A 9,876-nucleotide genomic window follows, 5' to 3' on the forward strand; every position below is an offset into this window, starting at 1 on the left:
TTCCTGTAGCTTCTGCCAAAACTTTGAAGTAAACTGACTCCCACGGTCAGAAACGATCTTCTTCGGTACTCCATGTAAACACATGATCCTAGCCAAGTAAATCTCGGCTAATCTTTTCCCTAAGTAGGTAGTGTGAACTGGTATGAAATGAGCGACCTTTGTCAATCGATCAACAATTACCCAAATCGAGTCATGACCAGCAGCAGTCCTTGGTAAACCAGTGATGAAATCCATCCCGATCTCTTCCCATTTCCATTCTGGAATCTGGAGAGGTTGCAATAGTCCTGCTGGCCTTTGGTGTTCTGCTTTGACTCGTTGACAAACATCGCACAAGGCGACGTATTCTGCAATCTCTCTCTTCATACTAACCCACCAAAACTTTTCTTTGAGGTCCTGATACATCTTAGTACTCCCAGGGTGAATAGAGTACTGGGTTTGATGAGCTTCTTGGAGTATCAACTCCTTCAACTCCTTGTTATCTGGTACGCACAACCTGTTTCCCATCCAGATTGTTCCATGTTCATCTTCTGAAAAATCTCGAGCCTTACCAACTCGCATATTTTTCTTTAGTTCGGCTATCTCCGGGTCATTTGCTTGGGATTGGCGTACTTGATCCACCAAAGTGGGCTGCACTTCTAGGGCTGCCACAAAACCTTCTTTGACTAAACCCAAATTTAGTCGTTCAAACTCCTGTTGCAACTGCTCACAAACTTCTGTTGACATCACAGCGTTGCAGTAATTCTTCCGGCTCAAGGCATCTGCAACTACATTTGCTTTGCCTGGATGGTAGTGGATACTTAGATCATAATCCTTGATCAATTCCAACCATCTTCGCTGACGGAGATTCAAATCCGGTTGTGTAAAGATATACTTTAAGCTCTTATGATCCGTATATACTTCACACTTGTTACCGATCAAGTAGTGTCGCCAAATCTTTAGGGCATGCACTACAGCTGCTAATTCCAAGTCGTGAGTCGGGTAGTTACCCTCATGTGGTCTCAATTGACGAGAGGCGTAAGCAACCACCTTTCCTTCTTGCATTAGCACACATCCCAGTCCTGATCTAGATGCGTCACAGTAAACCTGGAAGTCCTTCGTTTGATCCGGCAAAACCAACACGGGTGCCGAAACCAACCTTTGCTTGAGTTCTTCAAAACTCCTATCGCACTCACTTGACCACTTGAACTTCTCTTCCTTTTTCAACAACTGTGTCATTGGCTTGGCTATCTTCGAGAAATTCTCAATGAACCGGCGGTAATAGCCCGCAAGTCCTAAGAAACTCCTGATTTGGGAAACCGTCTTAGGCGGGGTCCACTTGATCACTGACTCCACATTACTGGGGTCTACTGCTACACCTTGGGCATTGATCACATGGCCAAGGAACTTCACTTCATGCAGCCAAAAATCACACTTGCTGAACTTGGCATACAACTGGTGTTCTCTTAGCTTTTCTAGCACAATCCGCAAATGTTGCTCGTGCTCTTCTTCTGACTTGGAGTAGATAAGAATGTCGTCGATGAAGACAACCACAAACTTATCCAGGTATTCCATGAACACCTTATTCACGAGATTCATGAAAAATGCCGGGGCATTAGTAAGTCCAAACGACATTACCGTGCACTCATACAAGCCATAGCGAGTAGTGAATGCCGTCTTAGGGATATCTTCTTCCCGAATTCTCAACTGGTGATACCCTGGTCTCAAATCGATCTTGGAGAAAACTCTGGCTCCCTTCAACTGATCAAATAGGTCATCAATCCTTGGCAGAGGATACTTATTCTTGATAGTGACATCGTTCAAAGCACGATAGTCCACACACATTCTCTTAGTTTTGTCCTTCTTCTCAACAAAAATAACCGGGGCACCCCAAGGCGAGGTACTCGGTCGGATGTAACCTTTCTGAAGCTGTTCATCCACTTGCTTCTTCACTTCTGCCATCTCATTGGCGGCCATCCTGTAGGGTCTCTTATAGATCGGTGCGGTTCCGGGTACCAAGTCGATACGGAGCTCGATCTCTCTTTCTGGCGGCATCGTTGTGAGATCATCTGGAAACACCTCCGGGTACTCACAAACCACTGGTATGTCTTCCAACTTCTTTGGGTCTTTGTCTTTTTCCGAGGGCTGTCCTTCGGCTTCCATCTGATTCAAACAAGTCCTGGTTGACACTGACTCCAGCGACTGATAAGTCACCACTTTACCTTCTCCACTGGTCAAGGTGACTGTACGCTTGGCACAATCAATCACTCCTTGATGCTTGGTAAGCCAGTCCATTCCCAAAATGACATCTAGGTCTTTAGATTCAAGAAGGATGAGATTGGCTAGAAAGGGTGTCCCTTGGATTTCTATGGGCACGTTAGGGCTATAAAGGTCCGAGAACATACTATGCCCTGGAGTGGTAACCCGCATCGGGTCTCTTAACTTTTCCCTTTTTAACCCAAGCATTCCCACAAACTTCCTTGAAATAAACGAGTGTGTAGCACCAGAATCAAAAAGTACTGTAGCAGGTACGGAGTTGACAGGAAACGTACCCAGTATTACTTCTGGCGCAGCCTGTGCTTCTTCGGCGGTGACGTGATTCACGCGAGCTTGCACGAACCTTTGCCCACTGCGCTTCGGCTTCGGGCACTTGTCAGCAAAGTGGCCTGGGTCGCCGCAGTTGTAGCACACCCCAGGCTTTGCACCTGCATCCTTCCTGGCTGGAGGAGGTTGAACTGTCGGTGGAGGAGCATTTTGTTGTCGGGGAGCTGGTGCAGGAAGAGCGCGTTGAGGTGGAGCACGCTGGGACGAAGCACTGGAGAAGTTGTTGGGATTGTAAGGACGATGTTGGCGGACAATGAAGGTTGATTGCCCGTGCTGCTGCTTCGAAGGATAGGGGCCAGTGTGGAATCGGGGCTTCTGAGGAGGCGGCTGGTTAGACCTGAACTGCGAGGCCTTCCTCTTCTTGTCCATCTGGAGGTGCTGGTCCTCTTGACGGATGGCCTTGTCTACTAGTTTCTCAAAATCAGCATAGTCGCCCGAAAGCAACTGCTTCTTCAGCTCATCATCCAAGCCTCCGAGGAACTTTTCTTGCCTTTCGGCGTCGGTGCGGACATCCTCGGGAGCGTATCGCGCTAGGCGATTGAACTCATGAAGGTACTCTGTCACTGTCTTGGTACCTTGCTGCAGAGCGCGGAACTCACGCTTCTTCTGGGTGACTATCCCGTCGGGAATATGGGCCTTGCGGAAGTTAAGACAGAACTCCGCCCAAGTCACTTCTGTGGTAGCAGTGCGGGTGGCCAGGAAATTATCCCACCAAGCGGAGGCGGGACCCATCAGTTGATGTGCGGCGAAAGAAACCTTCTCTTGGTCAGTGCACTGCAATAGATTGAGCTTCTTCTCAATGACATGGAGCCAATCACTTGCCTCCATGGGGTTGGTGGTGCTTGAGAAAGTTGGGGGACGGACGCGGAGGAACTCCGGTAACTTGGACTGCACAGGGGGTGGTCCCTGCTGTTGCTGGTTATTCTGACTTTGATTTAGAAGCTGCTGTAGCATTTGTTGGTGCTGCTGCTGTTGCTGTTGCATCTGCTGCATCATCCAAGAGAGCATCTGCGTCTGGTTAGCAAGAATCTGGGCGAGCGACGGGTTCTCTGGTGGGGGCGGCGGGGGCGGCGGGGGCGGTCCTCCTGTGCTGGACTGGTCGGTGTCGCGATTGCCGTGACGGGTGTTCACCATCTGCGGGGCGGGAGGAACAGAAAGAGAAAGAAGAAAAAGAAACGACTAAGCAAACAGGGGCTTTATTTATTTAGTGAACTGTAATTATCTTGCTTAAGAAACACACTTAAAAACCACACAACTCCTGGCGGCACAACCATAACCCCACTACTGCTATGGTTCACCACTAGCCCCAAGCGAAGCAAACCTAACACACCAAAACTAGCACACAACGACTAAAGCGAAGCTAAGGGCGGCGTCTAGGGCACGGAAGGAGAGCGACAATCGACGACGGGAGACGGATCTTCTTCCTCGTCTTCAGAGCGGCTTCTTGAGTTGCTAGGGAGGCCATCTTCATCTTCACCAGAAGCGGACTCACTGCTGCTAGAGACCGTGACGACCCTGTTGCGGTTCCTTGCTGCGTTGAACGGGGAGACACCTTCCTCGGGCACTGGGGTCGGAGAGGTTGGCACCATCTGCATCAGGGGTCCTGGTTCATCCGGGGCACCGGGGTAAGACTGAACTCTGGGCGGCCCACGGGTTCGCTTCCTTGCCGTCGTGCGACACCTTGCACCTCCGGGCTCTGGGAGTCCTTTGAGCCTAGCGTTCTCCTTCTTCAAGCGGTCGACCTCATCTTGCAGACGAACAATCTGGGTGAGCTTGGCGTCGTTCAGAGCCTTGGACGCTTCGTGGAGGTCGTGATGCATCTGGTCGAGACCCTGCAGCACCGTGCACATCCTACCGAAGGTAGGGTCTTGCTCACTTCGGGCAGACCGAAACCTACTGACCATGGAATTGGGTCCACGACCAGGGTGATACCGGTAAGCCGAATGTCGGAACGTCAGGTCATGCCTGGCCCTGAGCGTTGTCATCAGACTGTAGGCAGCTTCCTGGCAGGCATGCTCATGCGATCCTCCAGCTCCTTCTGCTTCCAAGTTAGGGAGGAAACCGGGGATTCCATGCAGCTCCAACCTTACTCGGTGGGGAAACTCGCCTTCCAGAGGATGGATCGTGGTGTACTCCGGCTCATAGGGGTACCCTGCGGTGAATGAGACTCTTGCCAACTCTGCCACGAATCCAGTCATTCCGTTTCCGCGATGGTACAAGGGGTGGTCAGCCATCTAAAGAGCACAAGGATTTGGAATCAATAGATGCAAAATTTTATTTCAAGATAAATAAATCATAAAAGAAAGAAAGTAAATAAAGTTTTACCCGTAAATCGATTTACTCACGCTTTTCAACAAAAGGGGTTTTGTCTTTTTAAATCACTCACGCTTTTGAAAAACACCAACCCATTTTCAAAACACTCCCACTTTCGCAAACTATGCACAACCATGAAAAGCAGAGGGCTCTTAGGGTTTCCATTGGGCTGATCCTACGGTCAAAGGAGGCTCTGATACCAACTTGTCACGCCCAGAAATTCCTCACACGAATTTCTGAACTTAATTGTGTATTAAATCCCTGTCCAGGACTAGCCAGGGTACACAAAAAGACAATGTTGATTACATAACCATCGTTCTTAGAAACAACTGAAAATTACACTTATTCTAGCGGAAATGCAGCGGAAAGAAAAAACAAAGGGGCAGACTAGCTCCAGCGGGTACGGCTCCAGTCCACAGGCAACACTTCGACGGCGGAACAGCTCACTCCTGAGAGGCACCTCCATCGGACTCTGTTTCTAGCTCTGGGTTGGGAAAGTTAAGCAAGGCTGAGTACAAACCACCGTACTCAACAAGTAACACGGACAAGGGGGAAAAAATAAATGATGCAAAGGGATTAACAAGGACGGGCTAGGGTTAGTTGCGACAAAGCAGCAGTTTAAATAAATAACAGAGATTAAAAGAATAAAGGTAATTTAAAAACAGTAAAGCATTAATAAAATAAGCAGTTGTAAAGTACCACAACACTGTCCAACGTTACACCACGTTGCAACAGTCTCAACCACTACTCAACGTTACACCACGTTGCAGTAGTCCCAAGTGATAACCAATTTACTCAAGTTATTAGGGTTCACTAATCACAGTGAAGCTGGGAGTTCGCCCGTAACCGTGGGCACGGCTATTCGAATAGTTTATACTCTGATCAGAGGTGTACTACTGTACCCACAAGACACGACTCCACTACACTTGAACGTGCGCCGACATGCCACCACGGCATACCGGAAAGGAGACCGTGATAGGACCCGTTACACAACCCTCCCTATTTAATCGTACCACACTTCAGGTTTCACCCCCTCCTTTACACCAAGTCGGGCAGTCCCCTCTTGTGCCTCGGTAGATCCGGAAGCAGGAGAAGCTTTCGTTACACCACGATTGCCCGTCCATACTCCATCACGCCTACCCTTGCCTGGGTACGTCAAATAGCTCGAAGTCATGCTCCAAATCCCACCTTACCCATTTCGGCATGTGGTTAGCACTTATTTACTTCCAGGGTTTCCCGTGAACCGGTCCTTAATCGCCATGGGTGCGACTCTCAAAACCATGCACCCATAGCCCACCATTATCAATATTTTAGTTGACATTAACCCGAACCGGGTAGTGAATCATTATCTCGGCTATTCAGAACTAAGCATAATTATATGTGATCCCATGAGCTATTTGTTCTAAGCATGGCTAAGCATTAACCTAGGCCTGACCCTAATCAAGTTACCCCTGGTCCAGCAACGAACAAAGTTGGATAAACAACGGCATACTAATAAGGTTTACCCGAAAATAGCATAAAGTAAGCACTTTAATTAAAGCAATGCATATTTGAAGCAATAAAGCGGGGAATTTGCAATAATGGGTTCAATATGCTCAAGGATGAGTGTCACTTGCCTTGCTCTGGTCCTTGGGGAACTTCGGCGACGATCTCGAAGTAAACCGGCTCTTCGGCGGGGTCCGAATCTAAGCGACAAAGCACAAAAATAAATAAAACAGGCACAAACTCTACTGAAACAGCAAAAGAAACTATTTTTAATGGATTCTTGATAATTTTATGGATTTAATGAAATTTGAATGGACCTAAACGGAGACTAGATGAATTACTTATGAATTTTAGAAGTTTTCTGGGTTTTTTAACTAAACAGAAAAGTCCTAAATCAATTATTGCGGAATTAATGGGCCCGGGGAGGAGAGAGAGGAGGCGGGCGCGGGGAGCGACTGACGAGTGGGACCCACTCGTCAGCGAGAGGGAACAGAGAGCTGGGGACCGAACGCGCGGCTCGGCGGACGGCGGCGACCGGCGGGAGCGGCGGGCGACGCGGCGGCGGCGGCGCACGGCGACGGCGACGCGACGGCGACGGCGCGACGGCGACGACCGGCGAGCGGCGACGGCGACGACGGCCGGGGCGGCGACGCACGGGCGCAACCCGGCAGAACAGCGGCGACGGCGACTGGCGAGCGGCGGCAGCGCGGCACGCGTGGGCGCAAGAGACGGCGGCCAGACGTCGGCGACGCGGAGGCGACGACGACCACGGTGACCGACGGGAGCGGCGGGCTTCGGCCTCGTCCGGCGACGGCACGCGACTCGGCGGCGGTCGGCCGGAAGGGGGGGAGAAAGAGGGGAGGTGGGTGCGGAGGCTCACCGGCGGCGGCGAGGGCGCGGACGGGTCGGCGAGACCGAGGCGAAGGTGGCGACGCGGGCGGGTGCGGGAGATCGGCGTTGGCGGTGGAGATCGATCGGCGGCGGCGACGGGCGAGACGCGGCGGCGGCCGGGCGACGAGGGAACGTGCGGCGCCGAGGAGGCTTCCTGGCGACGGCGAGGGCGGCAACAAGTCGGCGACAGAGGGACGGAGGTGGTGACGCAACAGAGCGGCGACGACCGGCGACGGGCGACGAGATTGCGCGGCGGCGGCGTACGGTGGCGGCGCGGCGGCGACTCGAGCGACGATGGAAAACGAGCGACGGCGCGCGGCGGAGGGGATTTATAGGGTGGCGGCGACCGGCTAGGGCAGGCGGAGGTTGGAGACCGAGTCGGCGACGACGCGGTCTCGGCGGCGGCGGATGCGGCGGCGACGGTTGCGGCGGCGGCGCGGAGTCCGGCTCGGACGCGGCGCGGCGCGGGCGAGCGGCGAAGCAGTCACTGACAGGTGGGGACCACCTGTCAGTGGCGCGAGAGGGTAGGGAGCGGCGATGGACTTCGCGGCGCGGGCGACGGGCGAGCGGGCGAGCTGGGCCGGAGCCGCGGCCCAGGCGGGAGCGCGCGCGAAGGGAGGGAAGCGGCCGGCGCGGCTGGGCCGGCTGAGCGGGAAGACGGGCCGGCTCGGCTGGGCCGGCCCGGGAAGGAAAAGAAAAAGAAAAAGAAAAAGGAAAAAAGAGAGAGGGAGGAAAATTGGACTTCGGCCCAATTTGAGAAGGAAGGGAAAAAGAAAGGAAAAAGGAGGGAAAAAGGAAAACCCCACTTTTGCCGAGTTTTAAATTAATTTGTTTGGCCAAATTTTATACTTCTGCAATTTGAATTTAAATCCTGTTACTCGATTTGCGAGCCTCGATCTAATTGAATTAATTCCTTTTAGAGGGATTTTTCCTGAGTTAATTAAGCCAATTGTTATTTACGGATTTTTTTTACAATTTAGGCTTAGGACGAAACTCCGGGTGTGACAATACATAATATCAAATATGAATTTTAGCATGGATAATCTCGGTCACAACTATATAACAAATATGTATCCAGACATGGATGCATAATATTAATAATGAATAATTGTTTAGAGATTAAGTCAAAAGGTAACAACCATATATACCACTGAGCATTGCTTACCGAATTGAAATATAATTTTTAGTCCTACCGGTGTGATTAGTATTAACCATGCACTAACTGTCGTAGATTTTTCGGTCTGATTTGTGATAGTTACGTGCTAGTGTACACTATGTGGGCTACGTCTATCCTTTTTGAGCCTAGTTAAACCATATCCATAAAAAATGGTATCCAAATTTAAAATCGATATACGTATAAACACATAGGTACCCGAATTTATCCTAAACAATATGTTTTGATAGATGCATGGCTAGTTATCATCTCTACCCATGAAAGGAGATTGAACTCCTAAGTCCCATTTTTACGAGTGTCGGACAACGCTGAAGGTGCCACATGACATGAATTGTAAGGGTCATCTCACATAGCTTTATGCACCACATAGCCTCATGGCCGACATGAGAACTGTGTGACTCATCCTTTTCTAACCTGTGCATAAAGTCTCTGCGCATAAAGTTTTCAGACCTGAGAGTTTATATACATAATTATTTATTTGTGATTGAATTTCTTTTTTTGGGGGATATTTGTGATCAAATTGATGAGGACGTGTTTGTCGCCCTTTTTTTATTTGATCAAATTGAAGATGTCCATTGTAGATAAATTGTATTTCCACCTTGCAAGGAGGACGTGTTTGTCGCCCTTTGTGATCACAAAATAGACAACAGAAAATGTTTGGAGGCGGTCTTTTTTCCCTCGAAGTGTTTAGTGGTCATATTCTGAGTTTCTGAAGAAAAGGTCAAACAATATATTTCTAAACTAAAATAATAATAATGATCTAAAAGCCATGGTAGTAAAATAAACTTTATTGAAAAAACCTCAAAATTAACTTCAAATTAAATTTTGACTTATAAACATTAAAAAAGAAAAGCAAACGAAGGGCTGTCTAGCTCCCGCTGTTGTAACTTAGCGTGCCTAGCCCATCAAACCATAGAGGATAATAAAGATACTTTGTGTCTACCGAACACACTGGTCGTTGTAGTATAGTGGTGAGTATTCCCGCCTGTCACGCTGGTCACCCGGGTTCGATCCCCGGCAACAGCGATTAATTTTTCCAAAAAAAAAACGTTTCATTTTTCTAAAAGAAATATTTTTACCCTCTCATCTCTCCATACATTTACTCCTACCCAAAGGAATATTATTTACTCCTACTAAGAATTGACATGAGGAGTTAGGAGATACTATTAAGAATTGATAAGATGATATGACACATAGAAGCACTGTAATTTTATGCTTTACATGACTACATGATACATCTTACTTTCTTAAATGAGAGAAATTTAGAGTGCTCCATCCAAAATCTGAATTTGAGGTTCGAGGCGGCTTCTAAATTAAGGTTGGACAGAACACATGCTCTGTGAGGTGCAACCATGACCGGCAATGGCTCTTTTCTGATGGTTTTCCAGACCTTTGAAACAGATGATTGATCCAAGCTATTTGAAAGGTTTTCC

This window comes from Oryza brachyantha, chromosome 10 (genome assembly GCF_000231095.2).
Source record: "Oryza brachyantha chromosome 10, ObraRS2, whole genome shotgun sequence".
In the NCBI taxonomy this organism is placed as follows: domain Eukaryota; kingdom Viridiplantae; phylum Streptophyta; class Magnoliopsida; order Poales; family Poaceae; genus Oryza; species Oryza brachyantha.